This window comes from Prionailurus viverrinus, chromosome C1 (genome assembly GCF_022837055.1).
Source record: "Prionailurus viverrinus isolate Anna chromosome C1, UM_Priviv_1.0, whole genome shotgun sequence".
NCBI lineage: Eukaryota > Metazoa > Chordata > Mammalia > Carnivora > Felidae > Prionailurus > Prionailurus viverrinus.
In genome coordinates, this window is record NC_062568.1 from 151,859,284 (window position 1) to 151,877,196 (window position 17,913).

Genomic DNA, 17,913 nt, shown 5'->3' on the forward strand with positions numbered 1-17,913 from the left:
ATAACTATAACTGTGTCTGGAAACAATTATTCCTTTTTTTTTCTTTTACTTTTTTTACTTTTTTAATTTTTTTAATGTTTATTATTGAGAGAGAGAGAGAGAGAGAGAGAGAGAGAGAGAGAGAGAGAATGGGCAGGGAAGGCGCAGAGAGAGAGGAAAACACAGAATCCAAAGCAGGCTCCAGTCTGAGCTGTCAGCACAGAGTTCGGCGTGAGGCTCAAACTCACGAACCGCGAGATCATGACCTGAGCTGAAGTCAGACCCTCAACTGACTGAGCCACCTAGGCACCCCATGGAGCCAATTATTCCTTTTATTCCCCACCAGGATAAACCAGTATGTAGGCAGTTTTCTCCGCTGAGACATGGTAGCAGTTTTAACACTGGCCTTTGTGAGACCACAATGTACCAAGTATTATGCCAAACGTTTATAACTAGTATAAAAATTCCACATCCCTGTATTTGCCAACTCAAGATGAAAACAGATAACTCCCTAAATATTAACTGGTTCTACTCCCCTGATGGTAAACATAAAAACCACATGAGAAAAATGGAAATTTAAAAAGAAGTAGCATAAACCTGTCATAAATTGTAAACAAAAAATTATTTGTGGGACAGCATGGGTGACAAATGGTCCACTGTGTAAATTTTAGAATGAGGCAGGCAAAAGTCAGAAGGCTGGTGAGTTTCCCTTCCTCCTCCTGCTTCAGCTTCATCTCCTTGGGTATCTGATGTCCACAATGTCAAGTTGTGTCTCAGTAATTACATTATTAGCATTCCATCTTTTTTATGACTCGTCACTTAATGTACCAAGTTCAGCAATGGCTTCATCAAAAGCTGTATTTACAAGAGAGCAGGATTTCTCTGGGGAGTTCAGAATCTCCAAATAGAAGACAGAGAAGTTAAGGGCCTGACTCAATCTGATAGGATGCTCTGGTTGCATTTCCTTTTTGCTGATTTCAAAAGCTTCTTGGTATGCTTGTTGTGACTGATCCACAATCCCTTTCTATCACCAGCAGCAACCCCAGGCAAGTAATGCTAGGAGTCTCCTTCCATTAAAAAAAAAAATTAATGTTTATTTATTTTTGAGAGACTGAGAAAGAGCATGAGCAGGGGAGGGGCAGAGAGAGGGAGACATAGAATCTGAAGCAGGCTCCAGGTTCTGAGCTGTCAGCACAGAGCCCGATGCAGGGCTTGAACCCAGGAACCATGAAATCATGACCTGAGCTGAAGTCTGACGGACACTTAATTGACTGAGCCACCAGGCGCCCCTCCTTTCATTTTCAAATAGAAGTCTTTGCTTTCTACTTGTGAAGCACTGGGGATCAAACACTCTTCCAAAAGAGACAGTAGATCATTGCAGATATCTCTTAGCTGGGTCTCCGTTTTCTCTCTGTATTCTCCATCCATCTGTTGTTGTTTCTCAGCATTTTACGTCTTTTGCTCGATACTTGAGACGATCCTCTGTGAAGACTTATGGGCTCCTACAACATTTTTATAAGCAACTGAGATCAGACTCCTCTCCTCAATGGATAATTCAGCTCCTTGCTCAGTTACAGATCTCATGAAGGCTGTCATGTAATCATATTGTTTAGCTTGCTCGGTCAGTTTGGCCCCTGCCCCAGCTCATTTTTATCCATGACCACATGTTTTGTGTTCAGAGTGGGTGGCAGTGGATGGATGAGGGCTCAGCGCTCTCTGGGCAGCACTGTAAGTAAGGCTGAGGCTCTCAGGAGTTTATCTTTAAAAAAAATAGATTTTATTTTTTAGAGCAGTTTTAGGTTCACAGCAAAATTAAGCAGAACGTACAAAGTTTTCATGTGCTCCCATCCCCATACATTCACAGCTTCCCCAACACTCAATGTACCACACCAGAGTGGTGTGTTTGCTATAACTGGTGAATCTACATGGACACATCATTGTCACCCAAAGTCCATAGTTCTCATTAGAGCTCAGTCTTGAGTTGTACATTTTCAGGTTTTAACAAATGTACAATGACATGTATCCACCACTGTAGTATATTTCAGAACTGTTTCAGAATATTTCCTAAAAATCCCCTGTGCTCTGCCTATTATACCCTCTGCCCCTCATCCTTTGGCAAACACTGATCTTGGAGTCTCCATATTTTTGCCTTTTCTAGGATATCATATAATTGGAATCATACAGTATGTATCAGAATGGCTTTATGCACTTAGTAGTATACATTTAAGATTCTTCCATGCCTTTTCATGGCTTAATAGCTCATTTCTTTCTAGTGTTGAATAATATTCCATTGTATGGATATGCCAGTTCATTTATCCATTCACCTACTGAAGGCCATTTTGGTTACTTTCAAATTTTGACAATTATGAATAAAACTTCTATAAATAGCTGTATGCAGGCTTTTGTGTGTACGTAATTTTTTCAACCTATTTGGGTAAATACCAAGGAGCACATTGCTGGGATGTATAGTAAGAGAGCATATTTAATTTTGTAAGAAACTACCAAGCTGTCTTGCAAAGTGGCTGTTCTATTTTGCATTCCTACCAGCAATGAATGCAAATTCCTGTTGCTCCACATCCTCACCAGCATTTGGTGTTGCCAGTGTTTGGGATTTTGGCCATTTTAATAGGTGTGTAGTGGTACTTCATTCCCTCGATGATGTATGATGTGGCATATCTTTTTTAAAGTTTATTTATTTATTTTGACACAGAGAGAGAATGAGCTGGGGAGGGGCAGAGAGAGAGGGAGAGAGAATTCCAAGCAGGCTCTGTGCTGTCAGCATGGAGCCTGATGCAGGGCTTGAACCCACAAACCATGAGATCGTTAATCTAAGCCAAGTTGGCCAACTGAGCCACCAAGGCGACCAGAGTATCTTTTCATATGCTTATTTGGTATCTATTTTTGTTCTTTGGTATGGGTTCTGTTAAGCTCTTTGGCTCATTTTAAAATAGTTTTTCTTTTCTTATTGTTGAGTTTTAAGTTTTTTGTATATTTTCATATCAGTTAATTATCAGACATATCATTTACAAGTATTTTTTCCCATATTGTGGTTTGTCTTTTCATGTTCCTAACAGTGTCTCTCATAGAGAAGTTTTTAATTTTAATGAAGTCTAGCTGATTAATTATTTCTCTCCCTGCCTTTGGGGCTGTATCTAAAAAGTCATCAACACACCCAAGGTCATCTAGATTTTCTTCTATATTATCTTCTAGGAGTTTTATATTTTTGCATTTTGCATGTAGATCTATCTTCCATTTTTAGTTAATTTTTGTGACAGGTGTAAAGTCTGTGTCTAAGTTCATTTTTTTGCATGTGGTTGTCCAGTGGTTCAGCACCATTTGTTAAAAAGGCAGTTTTGGGGTGCTTCGGTGACTCAGTCGGTTGAGTGTCCGACTTCAGCTCAGGTCATGATCTCATGGTTTGTGGGCTCAAGCCCCACATTGGGCTCTGTGCTGACAGCTCAGAGCCTGGGGCCTGCTTTCGATTCTGTGTCTCCTTCTCTCTCTGCCCCTCCACTCACACTGTGTGTCTCTCTCAAAAATAAATAAACATTAAAAAAATTAAAAATAAAAATAAAAAGACAATTTTTCCTGCATTTTGTTGCCTTAGGTCCTTTGTCAAAGATCAGTTGACAGTATTTGTGATGGTCTGTTTCTTAGCTCTCTATTCTGTCCCACTGGTTTGTCTATTTTTCATCAATATCATACTGTGCTGATTACTATAGCTTTGAGTAAGTTTTGAAATATGACAGTGTCAGTCCTCTGACTTTGTTTTTCTCCTTCAATATTATGTTGGTTATTTGGTGTCATAAATCAGATATCCATAAAATAATTTGCTGGGATTTTTATTGGAATTGCATTTAATCTATCGAGTTAGAAGGAATTCACATTGTGACAATATTGAGTCTTCCTATCCATGAATATGGAATATCTATCCAAATTTTAGTTCTTTGATTTCTTTCATCACAGCTTTGTAGTCTTCCTTATATATATCTTGAATGCATTTTGTTAGATTTATACCTAAGTATTTCATTTTGGGGACTGCTAATGGTATGGTGTTTTTAATTTTAAATTCCAATTGCTCATTGCTCAGATATAGGGGAGTGAATGATTTTGGTATGTTAACTCTGTATCTTGCCACCTTGTTATAATCACTTATTTGTTCCGGGAGGTTTTTTGTTGATTCTTTGGGATTTTCCATGTCATCTGTGAACAAACACAGTTTTATTTCTTTCTTCTTAATCTGTATACCTTTTTTTCCCCCTTTCCTTCTCTCATTACATTAGTTTGGACTTCCAGTATTTCTAGTACTGTTAAAAAAGTGAGAGGGGACATCCTTGCCTTGTTCTTGGTCTTAGTGGGAAAGCTTCTAATTTTTCACTATTATGCATGATGTTAGAAGCAGGATTTTTTATTTTATTTTATTTTGTTTGTTTGTTGTAGATTTTATTTATCAAGTTGAGGAAGTTCCCTCTATTCCTAGTTTGAATGGGATTTTATTAAATCCTTTTTTTTTTTTTTTTTGCATCTACAAGCATGTGAGATATGAGCATGTGATTTTTTTTTCTTTAGCCTGTTAAGGTAATGGATTACATGAATTTTTGAATGCTGAACCAACCTTACCTGCCTGGAATAACTCCCACTTGGTCATGGTATAATAATTCTTTTTATACATTATTAGAGGATTTTGCATCTTTCTGCATGGGAGATATTAGTCTGTAGTTTTAATTTTCTTATAATATTTTTGTCTGATTTGGGTATTAGGGTAATGGCATCATAGGGCTTTTTCACATTGTTTTAGTTGAAAAGTGTTGTTTTCTTCCTGTGCCTGGAAGTATTCCACTTCAGCTTCTGCAGAAAGAGGATACATGGTGGAGATGGGGTTAACTTGGGCTTTGGAGTAGCAAAAGGGAAGAAGGCAGTAGATGATAGTGGCCAAGAACGCAGGCTGAAGATTCAAATGAGACCTGATACAAGTCTTGGCTGTACAATTTACCAGCTAGCTGACCATGAGTAAATTATTGAAACACTCTAAGCCTCAGACTCCTCATTTGTGAAATGAACATAGTAATATACCTGTCTCATAAAGTTGTCAAGAAGATTATTGAGATAAAATGGGTAAAACACATAGAATTAATACCCAGCCTTCAGTAAGCATTTGATAAATGTTAGATATTAATTTTAAAAAAAATGCAAGGGACAATGGTAAACTTCTTTAGATGGATAAACATTGAGATAATGACCAGAATAGCAAGGGTTTAAACCAGAATGTGCCATGAAAAGACTTAAGCAAAAGGAATATATGAAGTCCTTTAGTAACTGATAAGATTTTACAAGGGTATAGGAAATAAGTTAGAAATTAATTTTCACTTGTCTCCTACTTAGATGGAGCTGCACCTCTAGATCTCAGCCTTCAGGAAGCCTATCTTGATTCTCCATCTTATACCACAACAATTGGGTATTTCTCTTAAGTGCTCCTATAATAATCTGTATTTCCCATATCCTCGCATTTACCATATTATATTGAAACTTATCAAAATACACTGCTAGGCTCTTGACTCCTCAAGGCTGGGATTCATGAATGTCTTATTTACAGTGCCAGTGTCTGGAACTCAGTAAATCCCCTTCAACTAAATGAGTCAGTAAATGAAAATATAGCATAGAAGTAGCAGGTGGAAGACTTTGAATAGATACTACAACTTATGGCACATATTTATATAAGGTATATCAGGTTTGAACAATATAGATAGAGCTAGAGGTTACTCTGCTAATATTCTCAAAATCCATAGTGTTTAGGGTTGGGGCTAGAATGGTGGGGATGGAGGCAGCAGTAGATATTTTGTTTACACTCCAGTAAAATTTTGAAAATAATCCCTAAATTTGAGGAGATAGAGTCATGGCTTCTCTTGGGCAAACCTATTTGTAATTAAATGGAACTTTCTTTGTCATGGTTTTACTTCGTTATGGAAGTACTTTGTTATGTTCGCTCTTTTAAAACAAAGAGTGAATATGTGACAATTTTTCAAAAGATATACAATGCCTAGTTCTGTATGGATTAGTGATTTCCAGCCTTGCTATTACAAAGACAAATGTATAGCTAGTGTGGGAGAATTGTAACTTTGAAAAATTGTTTAGAACCACCACATTCTGTTTTTCTCTTGCCTGTTCATGGTCTTATTTTATGTTTGAGTGGGTTAAACTATCTGATTATGTTTTAGACACTCATAAGTGAAATATGTGCCAAGCTGTGGACTGTTCTGACCTGTGAACATAGTTTCTTCCTTCCTGAATCTCTCTGCCTTCTAGGTCTTTTCTTTTTTTCTCTACTTGTTCCAACAATATTTCCTTCTCTTTATAAAATGCTGCATCCTACTATCTCTTCCACCTAAATTTAACTCAGGTTAGTTTTATACAAAGAAATAAAATGATTACTCATTTAAAAAATCCATTTTTTTCTCTTTTCCCTGTGTTAATGCCTAATCCATTTCCATCACATTTAGCTAAGGTGTTAGGAGGTTGTTTACTTAGCCTGTGTCATTCCTTTTTAACTATAAACCTCAAGTGGATAGTTATTTTTTAGTCTATTTAGTCTATGAATGGCCCAACCTTTTTTTCTTTTTTTAATTTGTTATTGATCAGCATTTCTTTATGTGATATATAATTAATACCACTTCAATTCTATTCTACATTTATCCTCTAAATAGATGTTTAAATTATAACCACAGCTTCCAATTCAGTACTGAGAAAGCCAGAGTTTTGCATATGTGTGTGAGGAGATAATACCCATATACAAGGCAATGATATACAGTATATCTGTTGCTCATTTAAAACTTTGGCATTGCCTACGTTACCTACATGTCCTGTGTATCTGTATAAGATCACATTAGGCATGTGTGTAATATTTACCATCGATACTGCCAAAGTTCTGAATTGAATTCTTTCCAGAAATGTTAAGGTTTGAGTTTATTGTTTCAAGTTAATGAGTATGCCTTTAACTGAAGGCAAAGACAAGGGTTGAAAACAGATTATATGGCTTTAAACCACACAACAATTTCCCTTGTGAAATTTTTTGCTGTTTGAGTTTAGTTTGTATAAAATAATCAAAACACTCTGTAGGAATTATAAGCTTCTAAAGTGTTTTATCCCCACAGAGCATTTTAGATCATGTGTGGCAGTCCGGAACTTAGAACGTGGTTGACTTAATTTATTGTAAGCATTAGAAATCAAAATTAGCATTAAAAATCAACCCCTTGTGACTTTCCCCCTCTGAGTTGAGCTTACATAAAACAACCGAATATACTATAGGATTCATCAGCTTTTGGTGAACTTTTAATTTGGTTGTATAATGGTATAAAATGGTTATAAAAAATTTGGAATCAAGCTTGAATCACTTCTACTTAGCTCTGAAAGTCATTAAAACATAGAGACCCATAGACTTTTATTGATAAACATTTTGATTACAACTTTATTTTAGAGGACAATTCTTAATTTCCATGTTTGTGTACTTGTTGGCTTCCAAGATTTCTCAGCCATCTTTTATTCAGTTATTCAGGACTGAACATAGATTTTAAAGTTGTTTTTTGTTTTTTTGTTTTGTTTTGTTTTTTAGTTGTATGTTGAGAAATGGATGTTTCTGTTTTTTCAATATAAACTTAATATATAAGAAACTTGTGTACTATGTGAACATTTACATATGCTTTGTATATATGTTTGTATATATATAGTTTATTTATTTAAAACTAAAGTTTGCATAGGACAGTGGAAGCTGAAAAGGCCTGTTTTCTAATAACTTCAGTTTGCTCAAGAGAGCATTGCTTCAAAAGCAAAACAAAACCAATAAACAACTGACTTTGTTTCATAGTGTCTTAAAATATAACAAATTCTCCATACTTAATGGATTATATTGTTAGTTAATGAATCATATAATATCAGTGGCATATAATTTTTTCCAAATAAAATTTGTGTACACATATAAATGTTTTTATACTTTACCTTTTTTCTCAGAAAAATAAAGAAAAAGAACCAACTTTTCTGAAATAAATACCAAAAAAGTAGATGGGGGGGAAGAGATTGTAATTATGAAGTCAATGATATCTAATGTGGATAAAAGTGTCTTTACTTAATACTGATCACTTTTGAGAAACAATTGTATATTTTAAGGTGACAACTCTGTAATTATTTTTGGAATACTATGTTTGCTTTATGAAATCCACAACCATTTCTATTTTCCTCTTTGTACGGCAATTTGGCGAACTGTAATTTACTGCAATTTGTGTGGACAAGGATTGTATATTATATTTTGCTATTAATATTCCCAAATACAAATTTATATCAACAAATCCAGAGGTGGCATATGACCAAATTCAATGACTTATGCTTAAGAAAACAATAGTTAATTACAGTTTTAAAAGGTAGTATATTTTCCAGCCATTCAAAAATACAAAACAGCCTTCCAGCAGTAATCTGGGGTTTGTACCAAATGAAAGCCTCTTGCTGAAATGTCTGTGGGACCTCTTTGAAGCTTGGTGCTCATTAGGATGTGCATGCAGAACAATTTACTGTTCAGAGGTCTGGTTAGGACAGTACAAAACCAAAGCAGTCACAAATAGCCTAGTCCTTTGCATCTCCCAATATTCTGCTAGTAGATTGCTAATAGATTGGAGGGTAAATGTTCATTATGGGAGATACATATATTTTAACTTGTGAACCTGAGTATTATATGGAAATATATGACTATATGGAAGTTAAGTGGGAACACTAGACACCTGTTTTTGATGTTTGTTCAAAGGATGCAGAAAGATCCTCTCAGTTCCCAAATTAACTCTTGTATCAGTTACCTGTATCACCTGATATTATTATAAAAATTCACCTATGAGTTAAGACATTACATCCAGGAATAAAACTCCCTTAAAGAGTTTTTGATACACATGTCAATAATTTAGTATCCCCCCCCCCCCCCAGTACTTTATAATTTACAATGCTCTTCATTTTCCTATTAGCAATGAGGAACTGAGGCTCAGAGAAATTACGTAACCTGCTCAGGGTCATATAACTAATGGTATATGGAAGCCTCTGATTCCAAACCTAATCCTTTTATCATTACATTACAACAAGAATAGAAAAGACTACTGACTCACTAATTAGTACATAGAATAGTTTAGCAGGTTTGTGGGTCAGCGTTGGGAGAGGGCTGGAAAGATGCTTTAGATCCAAGTGAAGAGGGAGGCAGTGAAGCACACTGAGCCTCTCTACCAATCAGGTGTTTCCTACAGTTACAATATTTTCATCATCATCATTAACAAGCACTCTTTTAGGGCTGGAAGATCCGGAAATCAGATTCCCTGTGTTAGACTCTGTTTCTTACCAGCTATGTGCCTGTGGGCAATTTCCTCATCTGTTAAATAGTCATAATAATAGTAGCTACCTCATATGTTGTTGTAAGAATTACATAAATAAATACATATAAAGATCTTAGAACAGAATAAGCTTTCAATGAATTTAGCTGTTATTAAAATTCATAGAAAATTATAATCAAGGCATGCTACAAAAAGTATGGATATAATTGAAATGAGTACCCCCAAATTTTGAAATTTTAATTTATAGTAATTGTTAGTATTTTTCTTAATAAGGACATTTTTTTATTTTATAGTTAATAGCACTTTGATGAGACCCTTTTTTTTCTGGACTGGGACACATGATATAGTTCAGTAATTTTTATTCCATAAAGATGTTTCCTAACAAAGTATCAGTTGCTTCTTTCATCTTCTTTCTCATCCTTGAGGACATAAGAATCAAGTCTTTCACCTAAAACATACAGTAGCCCAAGAGAAATATTTATGTAATAAGCAGCTGGAAAAATCAGGTACTACAAGATATAAGAAATAAAGCATGGGAAGCCTGGGGTGAAATTGAGAGGTCAGAGTTAGGAAAGGGGACTTTGGCCTAAACAGAAGGTTCTGGAAATTCAGAGAAGAAAAGCTACCATATTCTTTTATTTGTTCAAGTCAATTGGTTTCTTTCTCATCAATATTATATGAAGATGATAGAAGCTTTTTAGGATCAGCTAAAGGAAAATAATGCAGTTGCTTGGTGCTTGCTTATCTGAATTTTTATTCTGTTTCCCTTCAGAGTTGACTCTTTCTTGAATACTTTATGCTCTCTTTTGCTTTTTGAAGGGTGGAACTTTGCATATACTGTACCCATCTTACAAAAATCTCCCCAACAAACTCATCCTCTGTTAGGTTAACTTCTCCTCTTCTCCAAAGTCTCTGTTTAGATGTCACATCCTTGAGATACTTTACCTTACCCCTGGATCAGTCAGGCTCCACTAGATGCTCTCAGAGCACCTTTAGAGCTTCCACATTGTCAAATTTTATTGTACTTCTCTAATGTTTGTCTTCACTAGATTGTAAGTTCCATGACAGCACAGCTCTTATCTCTGGGTTCTGGAAAATGTATTGTATCTTGATTTGGATGGTGGTTTACCTACATAAAAATAAAAAAAACCCACAAAACCCTAAGATTAGTGCACTTTATTCTGTGCAGATTATGCCTCAATAAATGAGAACAAAAAAAAAAATAGCCACTTATCTGGAATTTAATCGCACAATACCAAACCTTGAGGATAAGTTGGACATTTTGAATTATTAGAAAAGTTCTTCACTTAATTTAAACATGTATTCCTATAATTTTCATCTGTTGGCCATATATCTATTCTCTGAGCCAACTTTAAATAATTCTATTTCTCTTTTTACAGGATGCTTTTTAAAATATTTGATGAAAGCTTACATGTTCCAGGATAATCTCAACCATTCCTCTCATGACAGTTTTAATTTTTTAATCATCTCGGTCTTTCCCCAGCAGATGTTCTCTAGTTGTTGTTTTTTTGTAATTTTTTTAATGTATATTTATTTTTGAGAGAGACAGAGAAAAGAATGCGAGTGGGTTAGGGGCAGAGAGGGAGAGAGGGAGACACAGAATCGGAAGCAGGGTCCAGGCTCCGAGCTGTCAGCACAGAGCCCAATGCAGGGCTCGAACTCGCGAGCTGTGAGATCATGACCTGAGCTGAAGTCGGACGCTCAACTGACTGAGCCGCCCAGGCACCCCAAGATGTTCTCTAGTTTATTCATGTCTTTCAAAATATGGTACCTGGAACTGAACACAGCATTCCTAGTATTATCTGACCAATGCAGAGTACAATTTGCCATCACTTCCCTTGAAATGTATATTTTGCTACTATTAAACACACTAAAACATTTGTATTTCTGTTTAGTATTATCTTTTCTCATATTAAGACTCTTTTTCAACTCCATAAAAATTGCCATTGAACTAGATCCCGTCCATCCATATTTGCATAAGTCATCTTTTAAAACTAATTCAGTCCATTAAATTCTGCTGGCTTTAGGCAATAATGAGTTCCAACTTGTTCCACCCAAAATTACATTCTCTATTTCAGAGGTTTACTATAAAGATTAAATATGATAATGCCTATAAAATATTTTTATAAAATGCATAGTATATGCAAATTTAAAAAATATTGAGATGATTTTGAAACCTAAGACTTTCATTATTCTGTGTTGTTTAAGAATCTTAAATATAAAAAACACAGGGACAGAGTCCTGTAGCATAACTTCCTTTTGAGTTAATATCCATTAAACCTTTTCATCTTACTTATTTAATCATTATTAAATAGGAAAATAGCCAAATGCCATATTAAAAATCAAGAAATATTAAGGAACATATATAAATAAGATAGAGGTTGAATAGCTTGTATTTTTTGCATCAACTCCTAACATATAACTAACTCCTTAAGCAGTAATCCTATACAGTCTTACTTACAGCTTTATAATACATTTTCATATTTGGTAGATCTTGGCTATGATTGGCCCTATAAATTTCCATACACTATTGAATATGCTATTCTAGTCCTGCATTTGTATAGACACCGACAGTCCGTTTAGGTTTTGACTAGAATTGCTTCAAGTCTATAGATCGTTTGGGAGAGAACTGACACCTTTAAAATAATGATTTTTCTAGTCCATGACCACAGTATGTCTTTCCATTTATTTAGAGTCTTTTTATTGTCTTTCAGTAAATTTTATAATTTTTCTATAAAGATCTTGCACATCTTCCTATGTACATCATATCTTTGTACTGCACTGTTTTTTTAATACCATTTTCTTTGTTGCCAGTATAAAACCTGATTTCTGTTTATAGATTTTTTAATCTACTAATCTTATAAATGATAATTAATTCCAACAATTTTTTAGATTTTTAAAAATTATCTTACAACATCATGCCAATCCCTTTAACATACACTTTTCTTTGTCCTTCTAGTCTAATCCCTCCCCCTGCCTCCACCCCTTCCCCAGGCTACCACTCTCCTGAGTCTTGTTTTTAATAATTTATTCAATGTTTTAAAATATTATCATATATATGTATTCCTTTAAAAGAATAGTATAATTTTAATTTCTTTTAACTTTGTAAGAGATATTATATTGTATATAATATTCTGGAATTTATGACCATATTACATTACTTCATTCTTATTGCTGCATAAAGAAAACATAGAATGCCTTCTTGATCTTGGTGTAGGGAATGATTTTTAGCAAGACTATATAAAATTAGTATCTTTTTTATCAAAGAACCTTTTAATATAGTAAATATAACATATTACAGAAAGCAAGGACCTGAACAGATATTTGTATGCCAATGTTCATGGCAGCATTATTCAAAATAGCTAGAATGTGGAAAACAACCCAAATAGCTATCAATGGGTGAATGGATAAATAAAATGTGGTCTATACATATGATAGAATATTACTGTACAATATGGATGAGTCTTGAAAACATGGTAAGTGACATAAGCCAAATATAAAAGGAAAAATATTATATGATTCACTCATATGAGGTGAACTTATAAACAAACTCATAATGAAAGAAAGGAGAATAGTGGTTATGAGAGGCAGAGGGGTGGAGGGAATGGGGAGTTATTGTTTAATGAGTACAGAATTTCAGTCTGAGATAATGAAAAAGTTCTGGAGATGACTGGTGGTGATGCTGGCACAACAGAGTGAATGTGTGGAATGCTACTGAATTGCACACTTAAAAATGGTTGTAATGGGGGTGCCTGGGTGGCTCAGACGGTTAAATGTCTGACTCTTGATCTTGGCTCAGGTCATGATCTCACAGTTTGTGAGTTCGAGCCCTGTGTCTGGCTCTGCACTGACGGCACGGAACCTGCTTGGGATTCTGCCTTTCTTTCTCTACCCTTACACCGCTCACTCTCTGTCTCTATGTCTCTCTCAAAATAAATACATAAACCTTTTTTTCACAAAAATGGTTTTATGTATATTTTATTACAATAAAGAAAATAACACGTTACAAACTAGGAGATAGTATTTATAGCAACTATACCTCAAGAATAGAAAAGAAATAAGGGTGCCTGGGTGGCTCAGTCAGTTAAGGGTTCCATTCTTGATCTTAGCTCTGGTCATTATCTCAGCTCAGGTCATGATCTCATGTTTCATGAGATTAAGCCCCAAGTCAGGCTCTGTGTTGACAGCATGAAAACTGCTTGGGATTCTCTCCTCTTCCCCCACCTCTGCCCCCCCTTCTCTCTCTCTCTCTCTCTGTCAAAATAAATAAATAAACTAAAAAATATTTTTAAAGAATATAAAAGAACTATAAGGAAAAAAACTACTCAATAGAAAAATGAGCAAAAACCATGGACAGGAAAAACCGTGGCTGATAAACACATGTTTATCATGTTATCATGGGTGATAAACAGATATTAAACCCCAGCTGTGAAGGGAAAATGCAACTCAAAGCCACAGTGAGATGCCATTTCCCAATCACATTTCACATTCACTTGAATGGCAGATACTAAGTCCAGTAACCTAAGTGTTGGAGAGGATGTGGAATATCTTTTTTACTTACTGCTGGAATATAAATCAGAATAACAACTTCATTTGTTCACAAACCCAACATTTCAACAATTCTATTCTTAAATATTTACCCAAAAGAAACTCAAGCTTTCACTGCAGAGATGTTTATAGTAAAGTCTGTAGCTACATTAGAACAGTAAAAGCTTGGAAAATCCCAAATGTTTCCTAAAAGAGAGTAGGTAACTATATTTTTGGTATATTCAAACAGTGTGTTCTTTTATGGCAAAGTAAATGAATTATAGTGGCCCTAAAATACAGATGAACCTTTAAAACTTCTTAGGATACATACTTTGTTCATCAATTTTCAGTTCTTCATCTTATGTAATATATGTATTTAATTAGCGACATCTCACACATTTTGGCTTCCTATACTTTTGTTACTGCTCAATTTGAAATATTTTATGTTTATAATTCTTTTAATAATACATTATTTAGATGTATCTTAATTTCCAAACTTAGTTGTTTTTTCTACTTCTTAAAAATTTTATTTTTAGCTTAGCTGCAAATAAAAGTCTATAGTTGGGGCGCCTAGGTGGCTCAGTCGGTTAAGCGTCCGACTTCAGCTCAGGTCACGATCTCGCGGTCCGCGGGTTCAAGCCCCGAGTGGGGCTCTGGGCTGATGGCTTAGAGCCTGGAGCCTGCTTCCGATTCTGTGTCTCCCTCTCTCTCTGCCCCTCCCCCGTTCATGCTGTGTCTCTGTCTGTCTCAAAAATAAATAAATGTTAAAAAAATAAATAAAATCTGTAGTTTCATTCCTTTAAAATGAGTTGAAATAATTTCTGTGAATGTTTGAAAAGAATGTATATTTTACACTTCTTTTGTGCAGTATCCAATGTACACCCCTTAGGTCAATTACTATTTTCATTGAAGTCTGTATCTTTACTAATTTTTTGTCTGCTTATTCTTTCAATAATTGAAAAAAATCATTTTGTTGTCTCCCACTATGATTGTGAAGTTCTTTCTTTTGTTCTGTTACTTTTTTCCCCGTATTTATTTTGAGGCTATATTCAGTATATAAGAAGTGAGAATTGTTGCATAGCTTTCTGTATAATTTGGGAAAGTTTTTGACTTAAAGCCTGTTTAACTGATAGCAATACAGCTCTACTAGCTTTCTATTCATGAATGTCTCCATGGCATACTTTGAGTCACACTTTTATTGCTAATATTTCTGTACCTCCAATATTTTAGAGAGATCTTTTGTAAACACCTTTGCCTCTCTCATTTCTTTTATTCTCATTTCTTGCTGTCTTTTGGATTAAATTTTTAAAAATTCAATCCATGTTTCCTTTGGCTAGTTTAGAAGCTATACACAATATTTCTAGTCTTTTAGTGGTTACCATGGAAGTTATTACATGAATTCTTAACTTATCAGTGTTTAAAGTTAGTACTTTTATTATTCTCCTGGAGAGCTCAAGGACCTTAGGACACTTTAATATCTCGCTCTTAGGGTGCCTGAGTGGCTCAGTTGGTTGAGCCTCTGACTTTGGTTCAGGTCATGATCTCACAGTTCATGAGCTCGAGCCCCGCGTCTGTGCAGACAACTCGGAGCCTGGAGCCTGTTTGGAATTCTGTGTCTCCCTCTATCTCTGTCCCTCTCCCACTTGTACTCTGTCTGCTCTCACAAAGATAAATAAACATTAAAAAACATTTAATGTTTTTTAACATTTAACTTTAATATTTCACTCTCAACTTATTTATTGTTGTAATTTATTACCATTGTGAATTTTCAGTTTTAAAAATGTCCACATGCTATTGTAGTTATTGTTTTATGTAGTCAAAATTACCTTCTATTTACCTTCATATTTACTACTTTATTTTTCATTATTTTCTGTATATCTGATCTTTTGTCTTTTTTATTTTTAATTTTTAAGTAGTCCCCATGCCCAACACAGGGCTTGAACTCACACCCCTGAGATCAAGAGTCTCATGCTCTACTGATTAAGCCAGCCAGGCACCCCACATCTTTCGTTCTCTGTCTGAAGAGTGTCTTTTTAAATGACCATCTCCTTCACAAGGATTTTTTTTAAGGTTATTTATTTTTTTTAGAGAGAGAGAGAGAGAGAGAGAGCGCATGTGCATGCCAGCAGGGGAGGGGCAGAGAAAGACAGACAGATTCCCAAGGACAGGCCTGACATGGGGCTTGATCTCACCAATGGTGAGATCATGACCTGAGCCAAAATCAAGAGTCCAATGCCTAACTGACTGAGCCACCCAGGTGCTCCTGAAGAGGTGTCTTTTAGAAAATTTGTCTTTTCTGTCTGGAATCTTCTAAGAAATCACAAATTTCATAATATGCGTGTATTTACTTTCTTATTTTTACTTTTATAAATGCATTACTTTGGGGGAATGCATTTTTTTTAGTTTTTATTTTTTCCTTTATTGGCAACTTTGGATGCATTTTTAGGTTTTGGTTCCCAAAGGATATTTTTCACAAATCTTGAAGCTGCACCTCTACCCAACTTGCCAGCCTTTTTCTTGTGTTGTTTCCTTAATTCTATTCATGTGTACTCTGATTCTTTCCAATTCCTGCTTTACTGGATATTCCTTAAGATTAACTTGCTGAGTTGCCAAATAAACCCAAAACAATGAATTTAATGTGTAAGCAGAAACTAAATCAACTTTTGCTTATTCAAGAGGGTCCAACTTTAGCAACAACTCATTTCTAGAAATAGACATTATGGTCTTCAGCATCTCATCCACAGCACCAATGGAATTCTCAATTGTTGGTAAATACTCCTGATAAATACTCCTGAATTTCTACTGAGTAGTGTTTGTCAATTTCCTCACCTGCCATTATGACCAGCTTGCTGGCCTTCTATTCCTGTCTCTGGAGAGTGCAGTTTTTAATCTGAAGAATTTGTTTTATATTATGGAAAATTCTTAGCTATTGCTATTTTTGATATTTCCTCTTATCTAATTTTTGCATTTTACTTGTACTAAAATGCTAAAAATGAGCATCCATAAATACACTACCCTGCTTAAGAACCACAAACACTACCATGCTATAGAGTCAAACTTTGTTCTTCCCTGATCTTGTCCCTTTCCTACTTATTTTTTAGTTTTGCATGACTTTTCAGGTATAAAGGTGATGTCATACTAAGTCTTCTTTGACTCACTAGTCCTAAAATCTAAAATTAGATTTCTAAAGTGAATCTATGTTGTTGAGGATATAGTTCATTTATTTCACTGTTATATACTATTCCATTGTAGGAATATATCATTCCATTCTCCTGCTGGGTTGTTTTGTGGGCTTTTTTTTTTTTTCCTATTGTAATCAATCCTGCTATGGATATTTTTATGCAAATTTTCTGGCACATAAATGCAAGGGGTTCTCCAGGGTATGCATTTAGGAGTGAAATTGCCCATGTTGAACTTGAGAAAATTCCAAATAATTTTTCACAGTGATTGAGTCAATACACTATAGCTAGTAATGTGGAAAAGTTCCTGTTGTTTCCTATCTATGCCTATATGCTATTATCAGACTTCTCATTTGTTTATTTTTGTTTTTGCTTTTATTTGTTTTGTTTTGCCAATCTAGTAGGTATAAAATGGCATTGTATTGTTGTTTTAATTTGGTTTCCAAGATTACTAATGTGATTAAACTTTTTATCACATGCTAATTTGCCATTTATGTTTCCTCTCTTATGAGATGCATGTTTATGTATTTTGACCATTTATCTGTTGAGTTTTGTGTCTTTTATTGTTGAAAGATTCTATTTTAAATATACACTAATCCTTAATCCTTTGCTGATCATAGCTGTTAAGTATATCTTCTCCCTTGTATTGCTGCTTGTACTTTTTTCTTTATTTTTTAGGTGGAAGCGATGGAACTAGATACTTTATTTTCCTCACCAGTTATAGCATGACAACAACTTCCTAACATGTGTTATAGTTAATTCTCAACTTTTTCTTTTTTTTTTAATTTTTTTTTTTTTTCAACGTTTATTTATTTTTGGGACAGAGAGAGACAGAGCATGAACGGGGGAGGGGC

General features: G+C 34.8%; 2 pseudogenes; both read right to left on the reverse strand.

The window, feature by feature from the left end:
- Positions 1-600: 600 nt before the first annotated feature.
- Positions 601-1,637, reverse strand: LOC125171736 (14-3-3 protein zeta/delta-like; annotated as a pseudogene).
- A 14,642-nt stretch (positions 1,638-16,279) lies between these two features.
- Positions 16,280-16,716, reverse strand: LOC125173946 (nuclear nucleic acid-binding protein C1D-like; annotated as a pseudogene).
- Positions 16,717-17,913: the final 1,197 nt, after the last annotated feature.